General features: G+C 43.3%; 1 protein-coding gene and 1 pseudogene across 1 annotated transcript in view; one reads left to right on the top strand and one right to left on the bottom strand.

Moving 5' to 3' along the window:
• The window catches only part of LOC124776310 (globin-1), a 294289-nt gene that overhangs the window by 135200 nt on the left and 140109 nt on the right, over positions 1 to 18980 (bottom strand). The window lies entirely within an intron of this gene.
• LOC124778652 lies at positions 645 to 762 on the top strand (annotated as a pseudogene).

The raw sequence follows: 18980 nt of genomic DNA, 5'->3' as shown, positions 1-18980 counted from the left end.
ATTGGTGTGACCTGTGCTACTTTCCAGTCAGACGTACACTATCTGATCAGGAGTACCCGGACGTCCCTATGTAACGCTATATTGACGACCAGATGTTACGAGAGGCGGCAATGCCTTTATAAAAGGAGGTGGGGTGTGTTGTGGTGTCATTAGAGAAGCAGGAATAGCAGAAGGGGTCGGTCAGGAGGTCTCAGTGATTTCGAAAGTGGAGCACCTGTTGGATGTCACTTGAGCAACAGATCCATCAGTGACATTTGATCCATTCTAAATAAAGCTGCCCAAGTCGGCTGCTGTTGATGCGACTGAAGTGGAAACGTGAAGGGACGACCGCAGCTGAACCAAGACAAGGTAGACCTCATGTACTGAGGACAGCGACTGTCCAGTGCTGCCGGGGAGGTGGTAAAAAAATTGCATCAAACCAGGGAAAGGAATCATTTGTGAGTTCCAGAGTGCTACCAGCACCCTAGCTTGCACAATGATTGTGCGTACGGAGTTAGAAAGGGATAGGATGTAACCGTTGAACAGCTTCTCATAAACCACACAATGCTAAGGGACGTCTGAGGCGGTGTACAGGTTGATGTTGAATGACTGGAAACGAGTTATTTGGAGTGGTTAATCACGATATACCCTATGGTAGTCCAATGGGCAACGGCCTTGCCGCAGTGGATACACCGGTTCCCGTGAGATCACCGAAGTTAAGCGCTGTCGGGCGTGGTCGGCACTTTGATGGGTGACCATCCAGGTCGCCATGCGCTGTTGCCAATTGAGGTGCTGCTCGACTGAATACTAGCGGCTTCGGTCAAGAATACCATCATGACGACCGGCAGAGTGGTGGGCTGACCCCACGCCCCTCCTGTGCTCATCCTCCGCCGAGGATGACACGGCGGTCGGATGGTCTCGGTAGGCCACTCGTGGCCTGAAGACGGAGTGCTATGGCAGTCCAATGGAAGGGTTTTGGTTTGACGAACGCCAGAAGAACGTTACCTGCCAACTTGTGTAGTGTCAACATGAAGTACGCAGGTGGTGTTGCGGTAAGGGCACGTTTTTTGTGGTTAGGGCGTGGTCCCATTACTGTGCTCGATGAAATGCTAAAAACGGAAGAACGTGAGCACATCTGACAGTACTGTGTACTAAATACAGTAAAGGAACAGAGAGGAGACTATAGATCTTTTTATCAGAATGACAAAGCAGCATCTGTGACAATAGTTTATGGAAAATGGTCTGCCAAGAGTCCTGATCTGAACCCGAAGGAACACTCCTGGGATGAGTCAAAATGTCGATTTCGCTCCAGAGCCCACTGTCCAACAACACTACCTTCTCTTGTTCCGGGTCTTGAGGGAGATTGGGCTGCCCCTCCTCTGAAGTCACTCAGACGCATCCTTCAAAGTATTCCCAGCAGAGTTCAAGCCGCCAAGAAGGTGACAGGTGGACACAGCTCACACTAATGTCCTGATCAGATAGTGTATACGGAAGACGAGATGGGGTGCGTGGCGTTCTCGGACTTGGAGGGAATGGTAAATGTTGTGGCGTAACAAGACAGTTACGCCACACTGAAGTAGCCGAAAGGCACGCGTTAATCTCACGTAGGCTAGAGAGAGGTCTGAAACAGGATACGTAATGAATGGTAGCAAGAAAAGTACGTAGCTGCTATAATACTTAACTTTTAATCCATCATTTGTATACAGCATTCCTTGATGATACAAGTGAGACTCTATCTTAAAATGGTTAATGGCGCCTTGCTAGGTCGTAGCCATTGACTTAGCTGAAGGCTATTCTAACTGTCTCTCGGCAAATGAAAGAAAGGCTTCGTCAGTGTAGTCGCTAGCAAAGTCGTCGTACAACTGGGGCGAGTGCTCGTCCGTATCTCGAGACCTGCCTTGTGGTGGCGCTCGGTCTGCGATCACACAGTGGCGACACTCGGGTCCGACATGTACTAATGTACCGCGGCCGATTTAAAGCTACCACCTAGCAAGTTTGGTGTCTGGCGGTGATGATGATGATGAGCGTTTGGCGTCATTGGCCGGGAGGCCCCTCGCGGGGCAGGTCCGGCCGCCATATCGCAGGTCTTATTACAGTCGGCGCCACATTGGGCGACCTGCACGCCGGATGGGGATGAAATGACGATGAACACAACACAACACCCAGTCCCTGAGCGGAGAAAATCTCCGACCCAGCCGGGAATCGAACCCGGGCCCAGAGGACGGCAATCCGTCACGCTGACCACTCAGCTACTGGGGCGGACGGTGTCTGGCGGTGACACCACAGTAAAGATTTGATGGAGCCGAAACGCGTATAGTCATAAAGTTTAACGAAGGAGTATGGAAGACGCACCTTTCACAGATGGAGAACAGTTTTTATGAGATCTACAGGGTATGTCGTTACTGGAGTGTCTTAGCCAACAAGTGAGGTAAGATAGCCCTCCGATCCCGCCCAGGGGGCCACGTGCCGCTGCTGCACGACCTCTGTTTCCTCCCAGTGCCATACACGCGCAGAGGCAATTCCCAAGCAAAACGCCTGTGGGTTGGTCCTTGAGGATTTTCCCAACCGCACTTGCTCGCAGTCAGCGCAAGATTTCTTTAAGATTTTCTTCAGGCTGTGAGTTGTAAATCGCCAAGTAGGTTGAGACATTCTAGCCGATGTTGGATATTCGTTTGCGGCGTGCATGTAGATGTACGCTCTAGAGGAAACGCTAATGATAGGCTATAATGGATGATGCAAAGTATGCCTGTTGAAGAGAAGAAAATCCAACCCTACTAAACTTAGCTAAGAATTTAGAACATCCCAAAATATACATTTAACTACCCGTGTTTCTGGATGGTGATGCTCTTAGTTTCCGTGCTTGCTTAGAAAAACTACTGTGATATTCCGCGTTGTGCACGACCGTTTTTCTTTATCCAACCATTTTCAACATTTATTGCGCTATTTCAAGTGGAATTTTTTTATTCTTCAGTGTTACATAATGCTAACCTGTTATTTCTACGCCCACAGTTGTAAAGTTACAGGCATAAAAATAACTTGTTAGTCTCTTGTAAGACTAAACAACAAAAAATATCCGACTGTAAACAGCACAAGAAGTGCTGAAAAATGGTTTGGTAAAGAAAACCGAAGTGTCTTGCAGGGTGCGCAGTGTCTGTTCTGTATCTTTCCAATAGCCGCGTGGTCTCGGGCGCCTTGCCACGGTTCGCGCGGCTCCCCCCGTCGGAGGATCGAATCCTCCCTCGGGAGCGAGCGCGCGTGCACGCGCGCGTGTGTTTGTGTTTGTGTGTGTATTTTGTTGTCCTTAGCTTAAGTTAGATTAAGTAGTGTGTAAGCCTAGGGACCGCAGATCTCAGCAGTTTGGTCCCATAGGAACTTACCACAAATTTCCAATTTTTTTTCCGATATATATTTACATTATTAATGTTCAGTCATAAAATAATTATTAATAGATATAAAATAAAAATCGAGGCAATATTATTCTATTTCAAAATCGCAGGTAATTCGAACGTCGTCATTAAATAATTAATCACTTATTGTTGTCAAAAGTCGATGTTAAAACCCATTGGTTAGAGTATAGAATCAAGATCTGATTCGATTGATACTGCTTGTGAATTTGTGAACGTATTGGGAATGGCTTGAAAGGTTGCTGCGTAGACAAATATAGGAGACTTCAGTACATCACATGCTAGTCAGGTGTTCATTTTTACTTTCTTGGAAGTTTTATTGGAATACAAATCTGTCAGAGACAGCAAAGGACTTTAAAGAGCAGTTGAACGGAATGGGCAGTGTCTTGAAAGGAGGATATAAGGTGAACAACAAAAGCAAAACGAGGATAATGGAATGTAGTCGAATTAAGCCGGAGGATGCTGAGGGAGTTAGATTAGGAAATGAGACACTTAAAGTAGTAAAGGAGTTTTGCTATTTGGGGAGCAAAATAATCCACGATGGTCGAAGTAGAGAGGATATAAAATGTAGAGTGGCAATTGCAAGGAAAGCGTTCCTCAAGAAGAGAAATTTGTTAACATCGAGTATAGATTTAAGTGTCAGGAAGTCGTTTCTGAAAGTGTTTGTATGGAGTATAGCCATGTATGGAAGTGAAACATGGACAATAAATAGTTTGCACAAGAAGAGAATAGAAGCTTTCGAAATGTGGTGCTACAGAAAAATGTTGAAGATTAGGTGGGTAGATCACGTAACTAATGAGGAGGTATTGAATAGGATTGGGGAGAAGAGAAGTTTGTGGCACAACTTGACTAGAAGGAGGGATCGGTTGGTAGGACATGTCCTGAGGCATCAAGGGATCACAAATTTAGCATTGGAGGACAGCGTGGAGGGTAAAAATCGTAGAGGGAGACCAAGAGATGAATATACTGAGCAGATTCAGAAGGATGTAGGTTGCAGTAGGTACTGGGAGATGAAGGAGCTTGCACAGGATAGATTAGCATGGAGAGCTGCATCAAACCAGTCTCAGGACTGAAGAACACAACAACAACAAAACAAATTGGTACCTGTATCACTTTTTATATGACGATGTGAAATATATGCCGCATCGATTGTGGCGTTTTAATTAGATCATCCGCTATGGCGTTTCAAAACACTTGAAAACGGCTACAAACTGTCATCAGAAGTGGAATAAATTGATTATCGCAACGCAAGACCTAGCAAAAAGCATATCATTTGAATAATACACTGCAACTGTGGCTCCAGTAAAAGTGAAAAAATTGTATCTGGAGAATCTTCTCCTTCCATGGTCATAGTATTTCGATGACTCACCAAATTTAGATACAAAATATCTTGATAATTAAATACGTCCAAATGCACAGCAGTAGTTGGCAATGGAGGACATATCTTTTGTGGTCGGGCAGCAGCAGCAGCAGCTGTTGCTGCTGCTATTTCAAATCGGAAAAAAATGCACATAAAAATCCTCGCGTCGCTAAGTAACATTACACATTCAGTGACATGAAAACTGTTGTTCATAATATAAAGCACGATATCTAACCTGGACTACGTCTCATCCAGTCTGTAGCAGGATAGGGAACCTCTTCGCGGAGAAAAGTACACTTATGTTGTCATACAAAAGTTGCGAGGTCTAAATACACTTAACAGCCCAATTTACTCCCTTTCGTAACGAAAGCAGCTGCCTTCTGTGCTGAAAAATATTACAGACAATGCCTTCAAACTGTTCAGGCCATCCTGTTATGCGCAGCTGTTTGACCCACTACTGTTGTCGGAGATGATATCCGCAACATCCGTTAAACATTAAGTATGCCCAATACTCTCTGTGTCATATTTCCGGGCCATGCTTAGTTGGTAACAATGGTTTCGAAACGATTAGACACAACAGGAAGATTACGTAAAGGTCTCCAGGTCTGACAACTAACAACTCACTGACACCTTCGCCGGAGCACTTTGATGTATGCAGCTTTTCAAACATGATACAATTCAATTTTATATTTTTGAAAGAGCATCTAGTATGTAATTTGATTTCGAATTTGCTGTTGCTACAGATATTACATACGTAATGGCACAAACTACATTAAAGGACTATCAGTCCGTCAGCGTACATATTACAGGATTCCGAAAAACAATACTTTTATAGGGGCATTGGTCAATGACTCATGCCGATTTAAAAGAAAAGAGGCATCAGACGTTACTTGTGCCCCTTTGGGACTAAAGCTTACATAGCGTGCTGAAGATATTATGTAATACATTCCACATGCTCCCCTGCCAGTGTATTTTGCATACACAATATAAAGATTGTTACACATATGGTATATGTCTACCATGAGGGTGAAGGCAAGAAGACTCGAACTCAAATAACATTTATAAACGATTTATATGAAAGATATACCACAAGAATACAACAAACTTCACCTATTCTCAGACGACTGCTAAGGTGAGAATAAGAATCACTCTTAGTAGATCTCTGCTGCACCTAACCGATACCGCGAGATTCAATAGGCTTCAACATTAATTTTCACTGAGTGGATAGTTTTTCACCCTGCGGAAGCAAATTCGGCATTATCAAAAGGAAACTAAGTAAAAAAAAAAGATTGTTTACAGTGCATAACGTCGCAGAGGTGAATCTTACAAGTTCGAAGCCAGTTAAATTTTTTGTTAGAGGGGTTTGCTGCTACAGAAATACTAGGCTACAGGTCGAGATGGCAGGTGTATTGCAAGAAGACAGGATTATCTGAAGAAACTCAAAGTACTGGAAGACGGGATGTGACATTCTCTATCAACACTGTTTCATATTTTGTTTCTGATAATGCAAGAAATGGTTATATTAAAGCTTCTACAACGATCAATGGAATGGTTGCCACATTTTTCTTCCTGACCTTGAAAGCTGTCCACTGACTGCGCTAGCGAAACTAGCTCATCCACCCGAAAAGATTCCAGTTAAGTCCAATACAAACAAGGACGTGGAAAAACCCCAAAATTCTCTGCCATATTAAGTGTACTGTAAAGAATAGCCAACGACTAATGAATGGACCGTCAAACACAGATTAGCGTTGTAGAATGGTGCGTTAGTATTGCGAAATGTAGAACTGTGCGTGTTACATTGTATCCAATCTAGATTTTAATATGAACAAAAAAGAGTGCGCGATTTCGATATGTTTTACATGTATTTTTTAAAAAAGCTTTTAATGATTAAGTTTCTTATATTTTGGCAATGTAATTAGTCTCTTGTCTGACTGTCATATCTGCAGCATACAAGATACCAATGCCAATAAAGATGCCCATAGCTGCAATGCAATTTAGACAGTTTTTCTCAGTTTCCCACAAATATGTGGGAATGAATATTGAATGGAATACCCTCTTTCAATTTCTGAAGGCGGCAGGGGTAAAATACAGGGAGCGAAAGGCTATTTACAATTTGTACAGAAAGCAGATGACAGTTGTAAGAGTCAAGGGACATGAAAGGGAAGCAGTGGCTGGGAAGGGAGTGAGACAGGGTTGTAGCTTCTCCCCGATGCTATTCAATCTGTATGAGCAAGCAGTAAAGGAAACAAAAGAAAAGTTCAGAGTAGGTATTAAAATCCATGGAGAAGGAATAAAAACTTTGAGGTTCGCCGATGACATTGTAATTCTGTCAGAGTCAGCAAAGGACTTGAAAGAGCAGTTGAACGGAATGGGCAGTGCTTTGAAAGGAGGGTATAAGATGAACATCAACAAAAGCAAAACGAGGATAATGGAATGTAGTCGAATTAAGTCGGGTGATGCTGAGGGAATTAGATTAGGAAATGAGGCACATAAAGTAGTAAAGGAGTTTTGCTATTTGGGGAGCAAAATAACTGATGATGGTCGAAGTAGAGAGGATATAAAATGTAGACCGGCAATGGCAAGGAAAGCGTTTCTGAAGAAGAGAAATTTGTTAACATCGAGTATAGATTTAAGTGTCAGGAAGTCGTTTCTGAAAGTATTTGTATGGAGTGTAGCCATGTATGGAAGCGAAACGTGGACGATAAATAGTTTATACAAGAAGAGAACAGAAGCTTTCGAAATGTGGTGCTACAGAAGATCACCAATTTGCTACTGAAGGGCAGCGTGGAGGGTAAAAATCGCAGAGGGAGACCAAGAGATGAATACACTAAGCAGATTGAGAAGGATGTAGGCTGCAATAGGTACTGGGAGATGAAGAAGCTTGCACAGGATAGAGTAGCATGGACAGCTGCATCAAACCAGTCTCAGGATTGAAGACCACAACAACAACAACAGCGACAACATGTTTCGGTTGACACATACGATTAATTATAGTATGCTTTGATTTTTTAAATGACTAATATCAGCTCACATCAACCACACTTAGATCTGCAGATAAAAAATAACGTAATTAATCTGCAGTATAGAACGTTGCCATCTTGTGCCAAAGCGTACCTGATTGTATCGGTTATGAGAGTAACCAGTCCAATTCATCAGCAAAATTTAGATGCTACGTCGGTTTCGGTCAACTGGAACACGTGCACTGTGACAGAAAATCAGTGAGGGATGCCTTTAGGCGCGGCCCCTTTGTCCACGGCGGCGTTTACCGGACGACTGTTCGGCTCACGGGGCAACACCGAAGCAGCGACCACCAGAGGGAGCGCCCCGCGGCAGAGACAGGCCTGCGGCTACGCCATAGACACGGGCGCCGTCTCCCATTTACATTACATACAGGGTGAAGAAAAAAATGTCACAGTTTGAGGACGGCATGCGATTCCTTATCCAGATTGCAGACAAACATTCGTCTAGCAAAATTAGATTGGGCGCATTTTGTAAAGACATGTATGAAACGTGTACCACATGTATAACCACAGCTGTCATAGCTCACAGAGTACACTGCAGGAACATGAAACTCACGTCTACCATCGAGCTAGGGCTTGAATCCTCCTCAGGTTCCTTATTTTTTTAAAATTTTTTTTTATTTCTTAGACATCTGTTCCCTAGTTCTCGTTGTTTATAAGCAGGACATCACATTGTCACACGACAATAGGCTGTCATGTGACAGGGGGAGTAGGGGGACAAAGTACGTTTTGAATCAGTTTATAAGTGCGGGTTGCCTACCTCAGGGGCCGCTGTGCACTCAAGGGGAAACCTATTGTTCTCCTTTGATTGACAGGTCACTAATTATTGTTCTGCTAAGAGGATTAAGTCCCCCAGGGGATAATCCAGCCCTTTGATTGATAGGTCCTTAACCTATTGTTCCGCCCCCTCCCCCTCAGGAAACCTCCAACCCACCCCCTCCCTCTCGCTGGTACAGGTACACTTTCTGGTCTGAGTTATTCGAGTAGCCCCCTCTCACTCTTATCAATTTGACTGACTATATTGAATTGATCAATTAATTAACCCCTCCCCCTCTGGTAAATCCCCTATCTATCTACATCCCCTATCCCCCTCCCTTCCCCTACCCCAAATTGGCGGCTCTGGGGTGGAGAGGAAGGATCTCACGACAGGAAATTCAAGGGTGTATTGTTTATTTATAAAAAATTCAGTTGTAGAGGCACCATCCTGATTAGAATATTTTTCGTCGTCTGTAGCAACGCCTTAGGGAAACCGGTAATCTCTGATTCTTGAAACCATTCACCAATCACCTCGGTGAAGTACCCGTGATATTGCAAGGCAGTTCTAAATATCTCAAACACTGGTTGTTGAAGTGTTGTAAGATGAACTGCATCCATATGATCAAAAGGTTAACTCAACACTAGCAGCCAGAAGACCGCATTGGAAGAGCACACCTGAATGAATGGCTTTTGCACCAAGTAGAACAAACATTTTATAACTGACGTGATATGGACTGGGGAATCTAGCTTCACTCGTGGAGGTATTTTCAACCTCCACAACCGCTATCATTGGTCGAGACACAACCCACATGTCACCAGTGAGCGTGGCTTTCAGGCACCCTTTGGCATAAACCTGTGGGCTGACAAGTTGAATGCGTTCCTACATCGTACGTTTCTTTACAATAATTTGTCAGGCGCATTAGAAGACGTTCTGCTTACGTTAGTGTTCGGGGACGTTTATGTTTTCAGCATGATAGTGCACCGCCTCACTTTGGAATGAATGTGCCTTACTATGAGTATTTAAACGAAGCGTTTTCAGGGAATTGGGTTAGTCGTGGAGGTCCAGTGTTCTGATCTCCACGTTCCACTGACCTTAATCCACTAGATTTTTATTTTTGGGGACATTTAAAGGAACAGTTTCATAGTACGCGGTCTGACAGCTCGTGTGTGTGACGCTTCGGCAATGGTGGAAGCAGATATGTTATTAAGGTCCATCAAAGTAAGGTCTAGCGAGTAGCGAAGTGCTTGCAAATGCAAGGTGGTCGCTTTGAAATCTTCTCTAAAATGAATGTTGCTTGTACATGTTCGTACCGGCGCTGTGAGGGACGTCAAATGGAATTACTGTGCTTAGAAAATGCGCAATACAGTGTAGCCTGCCTATTGTATTTTTTGTGCTGCATTGGATACAGACGATGTGACTTTATCCACTATTATTTTTTGTTGGCTTGATTTGTGTCATGGGCGAAATAAAGTGGTCGTTTACATCTGTAAGAAGTTCATGTTATGTCTTAATGTTTAAGTAAAGGTAACAGTAGCAGAAAGAAATACACAAGATACTGCAATTGTGTACATGTAAACTGGGTACAATCTGATCATTTAACTGGAAAAAGAAAATGTGTAGCGCGAACGCGATTCGAACTCCGTCGATCTCCATATCCATTCCCCACGGTATTGCCTCGTCTCACTCAGCTAATAGGACAACTATAGCAGAGCGCAGGGTTCACGCTTTCTGTTTTCTCCACGCTGCACGCAGTTAGGCCGTTGTCGGAGCCTCGTTTTTTAAATCACTTTTCTGTTAAACCTAATGGCAGGAGCAGATTTTGCTAGACACACATTTGTCTTGAATTAAGATGAGGAATCGCATGCCTACCGCGAAGTGCGGCATTTTTTTCTTGACCCATACATTTTTTTTTACTTTTTCTACTATTTTAACCCTGAAAACCAGAAAGTGTAATCAATTTTTTTTTCTAGAACAGTTTTCTCAACAAGCCATTTAAAAGTTCTCAATTCAGTATAGAGATGTATTTTTCATTAATATGTGACACCTGTTGCCTTGCGGGCTATCTGAACAACGTGTGGAAGGTGGCACGCTTGGTGGTATATTAAAAATGTTAATTAATTCCAACTTATTATAAGCGTAAATGGAAGACTACTTTTCTTTGAATGAAACGTAGATCTGAAGGATTGTAATTTGTATCGGTAGGATGTTAGCGTCAATTTACTTGAGTGTTGAGTGCATAGGCGCCACGCTATTAGTTAGGGCAGCCTGCGTGTCAACGAAAATATTAATCGTCGTAAGATGCCGCGAGCGCCTCAAACCCAGACACGTTAGCGTCTGGTCTATTCTGCACTCGAGGATAATTCCGCTTTTGTTACTACACACTATTGTGAAGAAATCTTACTAAAATGAGGTGGCATGGAAACTAGGAGATCAGCCACAAATAAAAAGATCGAAACTAAAATGAACGATCAATTTTAATTAAGAGACGCCCTGTCGTCAGTTAATCCCCCTGCATGTCACATTAGCAAGGGATTGATAATTATTACTGGCCTGTTTGTCAGATACTGTTTTTGACTGGAGTTCACGAAAGACATCTGTGTCTGGCGAACGCCTTCCCCTGCGCGCCATTAACGATGCTTCCGTCAGTCGTGTTTATCATTAACTCTTCCACGAAACAGGTACTACCGCAAGAAAATATCCATACGTTAGTATTTAAAGCACAGCGGTACTTGGACGGAATTTGCCTGATACCCTTCAGGAGGACATTCAACAACTCTTATCAGTCAACGCCAAGCATAAGGACCAGAAGTGGACCAACGCGTTACTGACTTGCTCCATTTTTTGAAGTTCTTTTTCTTAAGTAAATCATTCAATTTTTTCTGACATTGTAATCATTTACAGGGTTATTACAAATGATTGAAGCGATTTCACAGCTCTACAATAACTTTATTATTTGAGATATTTTCACAATGCTTTGCACACACATACAAAAACTCAAAAAGTTTTTTTAGGCATTCACAAATGTTCGATATGTGCCCCTTTAGTGATTCGGCAGACATCACGCCGATAATCAAGTTCCTCCCACACTCGGCGCAGCATGTCCCCATCAATGAGTTCGAAAGCATCGTTGATGCGAGCTCGCAGTTCTGGCACGTTTCTTGGTAGAGGAGGTTTAAACACTGAATCTTTCACATAACCTCACAGAAAGAAATCGCATGGGGTTAAGTCGGGAGAGCGTGGAGCCCATGACATGAATTGTTGATCATGATCTCCACCATGACCGATCCATCGGTTTTCCAATCTCCTGTTTAAGAAATGCTTCTGCTTTAGCCTTTTCCGTAAGATTTTCCAAACCGTCGGCTGTGGTACGTTTAGCTCCCTGCTTGCTTTATTCGTCGACTTCCGCGGCTACGCGTGAAACTTGCCTGCACGCGTTCAACCGTTTCTTCGCTCACTGCAGGCCGACCCGTTGATTTCCCCTTACAGAGGCACCCAGAAGCTTTAAACTGCGCATGCCATCGCCGAATGGAGTTAGCAGTTGGTGGATCTTTGTTGAACTTCGTCCTGAAGTGTCGTTGCACTGTTATGACTGACTGATGTGAATGCATTTCAAGCACGACATACGCTTTCTCGGCTCCTGTCGCCATTTTGTCTCACTGCGCTCTCGAGCGCTCTGGCGGCAGAAACCTGAAGTGCGGCTTCAGCCGAACAAAACTTTATGAGTTTTTCTACGTATCTGTAGTGTGTCGTGACCATACGTCAATGAATGGAGCTACAGTGAATTTATGAAATCGCTTCAATCATTTGTAATAGCCCTGTATTTGTCTGTGTATGGTCATCATACCGATTTCCGTCTCATTCGGATAGTGTCTTCGTGGTGCGTCGTTTTTTTTTTTTTTGTTTTTTTTTTTTTTTTTTTTTTTAAAAAAGGTTCTACGTATACAGAGATCCTTCTTCGTAGATCTGCACTCAGTCATTGCCAAATATTTTGAGTAATGGACTAGTTATCAACATATCTGCTTACATGCCCATGACGCAGAATGTTTTGCTCGAGCCCGTATCTTCCGCGTAGTTCACGACCCTTCCGTCGCTATCGCTCACATGGTACATGACTCGACATTCTGTGTCCAAATGGGATCAGCTGTTTTGAGGATACGTAATAGCATTGCTAGAACCAGCTGAGCAATTTTACAGTTTTACTATCAGCTTTTAGGAACGATTCAGTTTCAACAACTTTTGAGATGTTGCCGCCTGAGTGTCATGATTAAGCTATTTTTACTCGTGCACAGACGGAGTGCTAATGTGAAATTATGATATCTTGAAAGCTATGAGACAACAGGGTTCTCATCTGTTGCCGCATTCCTAGGACAGACACGTAGTAGCGGTATCCTGTCCACTCTACCGTTGGTCGTTCGTTTCGACATTGTGCGTCGAAGTTTGCCTATGCCATGCTACGCACGGTATTCAGTTTTTACCAGGCAGACAATCGAAACGGAGTGATTCCTATGTAGCGATTTTTTCCTTTCTAAAAGTGGTTTAAGTGTCCGAATCAGTCGTACCTTCATCGAGTCCCTCAAGAGCGTGGTCAGAAACAAAGAATGCAGCACTCTCAAGGACTGAGTCCACTGACACTTGGGTGTAATATGAAGGGTATACTGAGGGGTTGCAGCGTTAGTACTTCATTTGTCACGGTCTTCGACGATCAGATGGCACTCAGAACGCCAGTCGGCGCGTCCTCGGTTTTGAGTCTGTAGGAAATAGCTGTGCGGAGTTTAGAGCTGAACAGTGCTTGCCCCACCGACAAGTACATACACTTTTTGAACAGCTTTGGCCTTTGAATGGGACCACACTGGGGGCCTGCAGGTAGCTGGATGGACGAGTCGAAGGATCGCTGCAAATGTTGGGCAAAATGTGTCGGTGGTATGTAGCTGTTTTCAGTACTGGTCTGTGAAGCATTCTCACACCCTCAGAGGAGGTTCTGGACATCCCCCTAGTAGGGACACACATCAAGATCGACACATTGTGTGGACAGCGGTGGACGACTAAACATCATCCAGCAACGAAATCTGGCACATGTTGCACCTCCTGCGTCATCAGAGAGCATTGGGAACCGTCTGCTTGGAGCGGAACCAAGCTCACGTGTGCCTTTGGCCAGTGTGACACCACGACACCAGTTAGCATGGTTACTCCCGTGTCATGGACGTGTCCACTGGAGAGTGGAATGGCGTTCTATTGTCGTTAGTGATGAGAGGTGGTACTGTCTATTAGCGAGTGCGGGGCGTACACGTGTATGGCGTAGACCTGCTGTGCCTATTCAGGCGTGCATTCGGCGACACACAGGCTCCGTCGCAGACTTCAAGGTGTGGAAGGCCGTCAGTTACAGTTCGCGGACACGTTTGGTGTTTCTGCAGGGTGCAGTAACCAATGAACAGTGTGAAAGAAAAAGTTCAGAATATAAAAATGTGCTTACGTTTCGAAAATGAAGTGGTACTGTGACTTCCAGACCAGATGAGAGGAAACGCAGATGCCAACAAACTGTAATTCGTTATTCACAGAAAAAGTGCGACGTGAACTGTTTGATAATCTAAAAATAACACATATCAAAACAAAACTGTATCGTTCTAGATCCCACTGAAGAAGTCTTGGAGTAAAACAAAGCGAAACGTGTCTCGGAGAAATAAATTACAGGTGTAGGAAGAAAAGGCTGTGTTTATTTACAAAACAAATATTTCTGTGTTTGCCGTGGAGGATGGCCATGCAAACAAACTTGTCTCTCGAGAAAGACTACGTACAACGTTTTAGGGACCGGCTTTATATGATGACTCTGGAATATACTACAACCCCCCCCCCCCCCGCCAAGAAGCCCTCTTGTGGGGATCGTGAGGACAAGATTAGATTAATTACAGCACGCATAAAGGCAAAACATTTAGTCATTCTTTGTGCGCTCTATACGTGAATGCAACGGGTAGAAGAACTAATAACTTGTACAATGGAAAGTACCCTATGCTATAACTTCACAGTTGCACATACATGCCCTTGGAAGTAACTAAGTGCTCTCATTCTGAACTACTGGATGAATAAGGTGTGAGTAATTTGCGCGCCGTGGGTTAATTGCGTCAAGATACATAAACAGTTTCTAACTATTAATACTTTATTTATTGTGTTAAACCTTTAACGTAAATGCAGATCTCTTAATCAGTAGGTTATGGCAGCATATTAAATTTTTAAACTCGGTCAGTAACCACATGAAACACTGAAAATCAGATTTTTGCTGCCTTGGAAGCCGTTAGATAAACTCCTTGCAACTGGGATCGGATGACTTTCAGCCGTTTAGTATATAGGTAATTATAATTACTCTTATTAGTTTATATTCAGTAACTATACCGTATATAGTAATTACATTGCTATTATTTCATGTATTCACAGCCTGCGAGGAATTTGCACGTCAGAGAGTTGTTAGAATAAAGAGGATCTGCGAATTGACGGAAAATGTTAAAGCTTGGCTCTGGTTGCAACGATACATACTATAGGTAAGTGAGCGCCATAATTCTAAACTGGCTGTGGCTCACGTTTAGGTGTGCCCTGCAGCGCGCTTGTTACCAATCGCGAGATCTGCGTTAACATCGTGCTTGTATTAGAATTGTGCAGCAAAACTATGATGAATGTAGTTAGAATCAACGTCTTTTTTTCTTTCAAACGAAATTTAAAGCATTTTTTACACTGTCTGACAAAAAAAGCGATACACCCAAGTAGGAGCGGGAAACGAAATGAAACTTCACGGGTTCACCTCATTTCAGTGATTACAATATCAGGCCAACTTTACAACGAACTTCGCAGTATCATCTCATCTGCAGAATGATGTTGCACCCCTTCTGGCCTGGATAAATGCACTAGTTCTGCTTGGAAGGGTGTCATAAAGCAGTTGTATCACCTCCTGGGTCAAGCTGCCACTCAACTGCTGTCTGGTCCTCGACATCCTGGACACTAGCTAGCACTGCGACGGAGTTGACGACTCCACACATGTTTTTTCGGTCACATATCTGGGAATCTACATGGCCACCGGAGTACTTCAACATTACACAGACAGTTCAAAAAACAGTGCGCTTGCAGATGTTTCCCTGAGTTGTGATTTCCATTTTATGCACAATATTTCGACGACCGACCAAGCTGTCTCAGGGTGTATACGTGGACAAGGAAAAAAAATTTCCGGATTTTTCCCAGATTTCCCGGTTGAAAATACACATTCTCCCGGGTGAAAATACACTTTTTCCGTGTTAAATGACAGTATACTTTTCCTCGGCACTGTAAAACTTATCAATACTTAGAATGTTCATGGTTTTCTACACAGACGTCGAATTTGCCGGCACATTAGAAAAAGAAACCCAGGGGAAAAAAAACCACGTTTTGGAAAGATGTCTGATGTGCAGCAACATGTACGCTGCATTTCTTCGTTTTACGGAGGTATAAATTCGAATTCCACCAAACAACGCATGTTACTTTCCGAAGCAATGAAATCGAGATTGCGACGCGCTTTTGTAAGCCAGTCATAGCTCATGTCACGTGACCTCGCCAGCTGATGACAGCACAGGACACGTAGTGTAGTCAACCAATAGCAAGATCACTCTTAAGTAGCACGAACACACAAAAAGAAAAATTAATGGTTTAAATTAATATACATAGGATTGCTTGAAGAAAAACAAAGCTTTCACAAATAATATTGGTCTCGAAGATTAATAAGCTGCAAGAGAAGCTAAGCTTCCACATATAATGCTGATCATTTTGCGCGTGTTACACTTTAAGATACATCACACAAATGTGCCAGTAAAATTCCTAATAACGACGTAAGTGTCTGATCTTCTGGGCTCGAAATTCTTCTAGATGGTCGTCCTTAAAGAGTTGATTTTTAAATGAGAGTCAAACGCTCTGTGATTTAAGAAATTCATCGTACATTCTCGCACGTAGTTCATCTTGCGTAAAAGGAAATTTACTTTGAAAGTAACACTTTTCAAACCACCATTCGCAATATTTTCCTGTGACCTGTTAGAAATTGGCTCGTTTCAGCAGTTGCCAGAGAGCGCCAGATAACAGGCGTCACTGCGCCTGCGTAGCTACGATGATGCAGAAAGCCCGCATGTTCGTACGTGTAAAATATTAAAAGATCTTGCATTATGTCATAAAAGAAACAAGACATCAAAGGATACTTCAGGAGCATCGGAATTTCGTGAACCATACTAAAATGCATAATTCGGCTTAAAGTGCACAATCGTATGTCCAGATTCGGATGTAAATTTTCTTGAGTACCAGAACTGTATTATCTCAAGTTTGGTTCTTTATTATGGCATAACGCCATACGAACTAGAAGATGGAAAACGTGCACTTGAAATGCAGCGAACAGTTGAAACTAGCTAACAGTGTGCTATTAAACACTTCGTTTCAAATAGATTGACTGCCTCAGCGCAAAATATTAATAAAAGCCAAATCTCTTTAGCAAACCGACAAAAATAGCTTCACTGTTCTGCAAAGTGATTAATGCTTCACTGTCAGAAAAGTGGAAATAAAACCTGAAACTAACAACATGTTTTAGCCTTCCGTAACTATGCGAACGTATTTTAATTCATTTGGTAGCTCCCGGCTACAGAAATCCGTTTTGTTTTCATTTAATGTGAGAGCAATAAACGAACAGGAAACAGCAAAATCACTAAACGTAAACACAGGTCATGTGAAGACTACCCACCTCCCCACTACAACTCAGACTGCTCTGTGCATCAGCCCTGGATCTACGATATCTCCGAACCGGAGCAATTTAGATGGTGGCGCCCAGTTACACATCTGTAGCAGAAGCGGGAGAAGGTACTACTCATAGGCGACTCAACTGCGCATGCGCAAGAGCCCGCCCGCAACTGCTCAAATGAATCATATGTAAACAGCTGTCATGTCACGTTCATCGGAGGCAATTTGTTGTTAGGAAGCACTGCATATTCTTCCTAAAGCCTTTGATACACTTTGGTTGGCAGACGTTTGTACGAGCACTGTGTTTTGTTGTTGTATATAGCGCATTTCCTTTGCGGCTTCAGTTTTATTCTCGCATTATTCTGCAGAAGCGGGATACAGTAATATCCTTCGTTAGAGTATTGGCTCTTACCAGTCAAAATCACGAAAATTTAAATGGTTACTAAAACAAGGAAAAGTTCCCGGAATTCTAAAAAATTCCCGGGTTTTTCCCGGTTTTCTCCAGGACGAAAAAATTCCCGGGTTTTTCTCGGATGTCCCGGGTCGTATACACCCTATGTCTTCTTCAGGTGCTGTGAGTTTTTCTGGAATCGGAGAGCGGGTACACATATCAGCAAAACTCGCAGCACGTGCAGTGCATCCTGAAACGCGCCGAGAAAACCTGAGAGATCAGAAAGAAAAAAGAAGTTTTTCACTTATTACATTTTCGCTGTTCACGTAGTAAAACTGCAGCATCACACATTAAGTTTTAATGCATTACGTCTTTATTTCTAAATCTATCCTCAAAGATTCAGCAGAAGTATCCTCATATACTACTGAATGTGCCTGCAAAATTGAATCATTGTACGACACACAGCTCAGGAGATATGACGTCATAAGCAATGAGATGCGTGACAAACCAGCTGTACTATATATGGGAGCTCGTTTGTTTAAAGAATCGCTGGAGGGAGGATTAATGGTATCGACCAAGCGATGATCAGTGATTAAAACCAGTCGTACGTAAACAATACTGATAACTACAGCCTTTGGCGGTGTGAAGACGTCACTCCTCACTAATTTTTAGGGTAAAGAGCACTACCTGCAAAAGTAATTAAACTTGTATGGCATAAGTCTTACGTTTTGCTGGAAATCTTTTTTTTCTGCGGAATTCGACCTTCATCCGGCAGCATAAAGACTTTTAAGAAGAGCGAGGAGAATCAAACTGCGGTGGCGCGGAGCAGGTGGAGGTTGGCCGGCGACGCCACGCCTAATGAAGCACCGGCAGACGGCGAGGCCGGCCCAGGTGGCCGCGATAAGACCACAGGAGAGAGGAGAGGGACTCTCCAGCCGACAACATGGCCGCCGCCACCGCCACAGCAGCACCGGCAGTCGATAGGACGCCGCACCTTCAGAAGCGCCTTCCTAACTCTTTTACGTTTATAATCGACGATAACCAACTTCCCTTTTTCAGAAGCGCTGTCCTTGCTATTGCCAGTCTGAAATTTTATGTCCTCTCTACTTGGCCGCTGTAGAATTTGGTTATACATGACAAATGACAGATAGACTTCATATTAACCCTGTAATTTCAACTATGTTATTAAGACACTACTGGCCATTAAAATTACTACACCACGAAGATGACGTGCTACAGACGCGAAATTTAACTGACAGGAAGAAGATGCAAATGATTAGCTTTTCAGAGCATTCACGCAAGATTGGCGCCGGTGGCGACACCTTCAACGTGCTGACAC

This window comes from Schistocerca piceifrons, chromosome 2 (assembly GCF_021461385.2).
Source record: "Schistocerca piceifrons isolate TAMUIC-IGC-003096 chromosome 2, iqSchPice1.1, whole genome shotgun sequence".
Taxonomy (NCBI): domain Eukaryota; kingdom Metazoa; phylum Arthropoda; class Insecta; order Orthoptera; family Acrididae; genus Schistocerca; species Schistocerca piceifrons.
The sequence above is the reverse complement of the archived record's forward strand: the minus strand, read 5'-3'. Positions and strand labels throughout refer to the sequence as shown.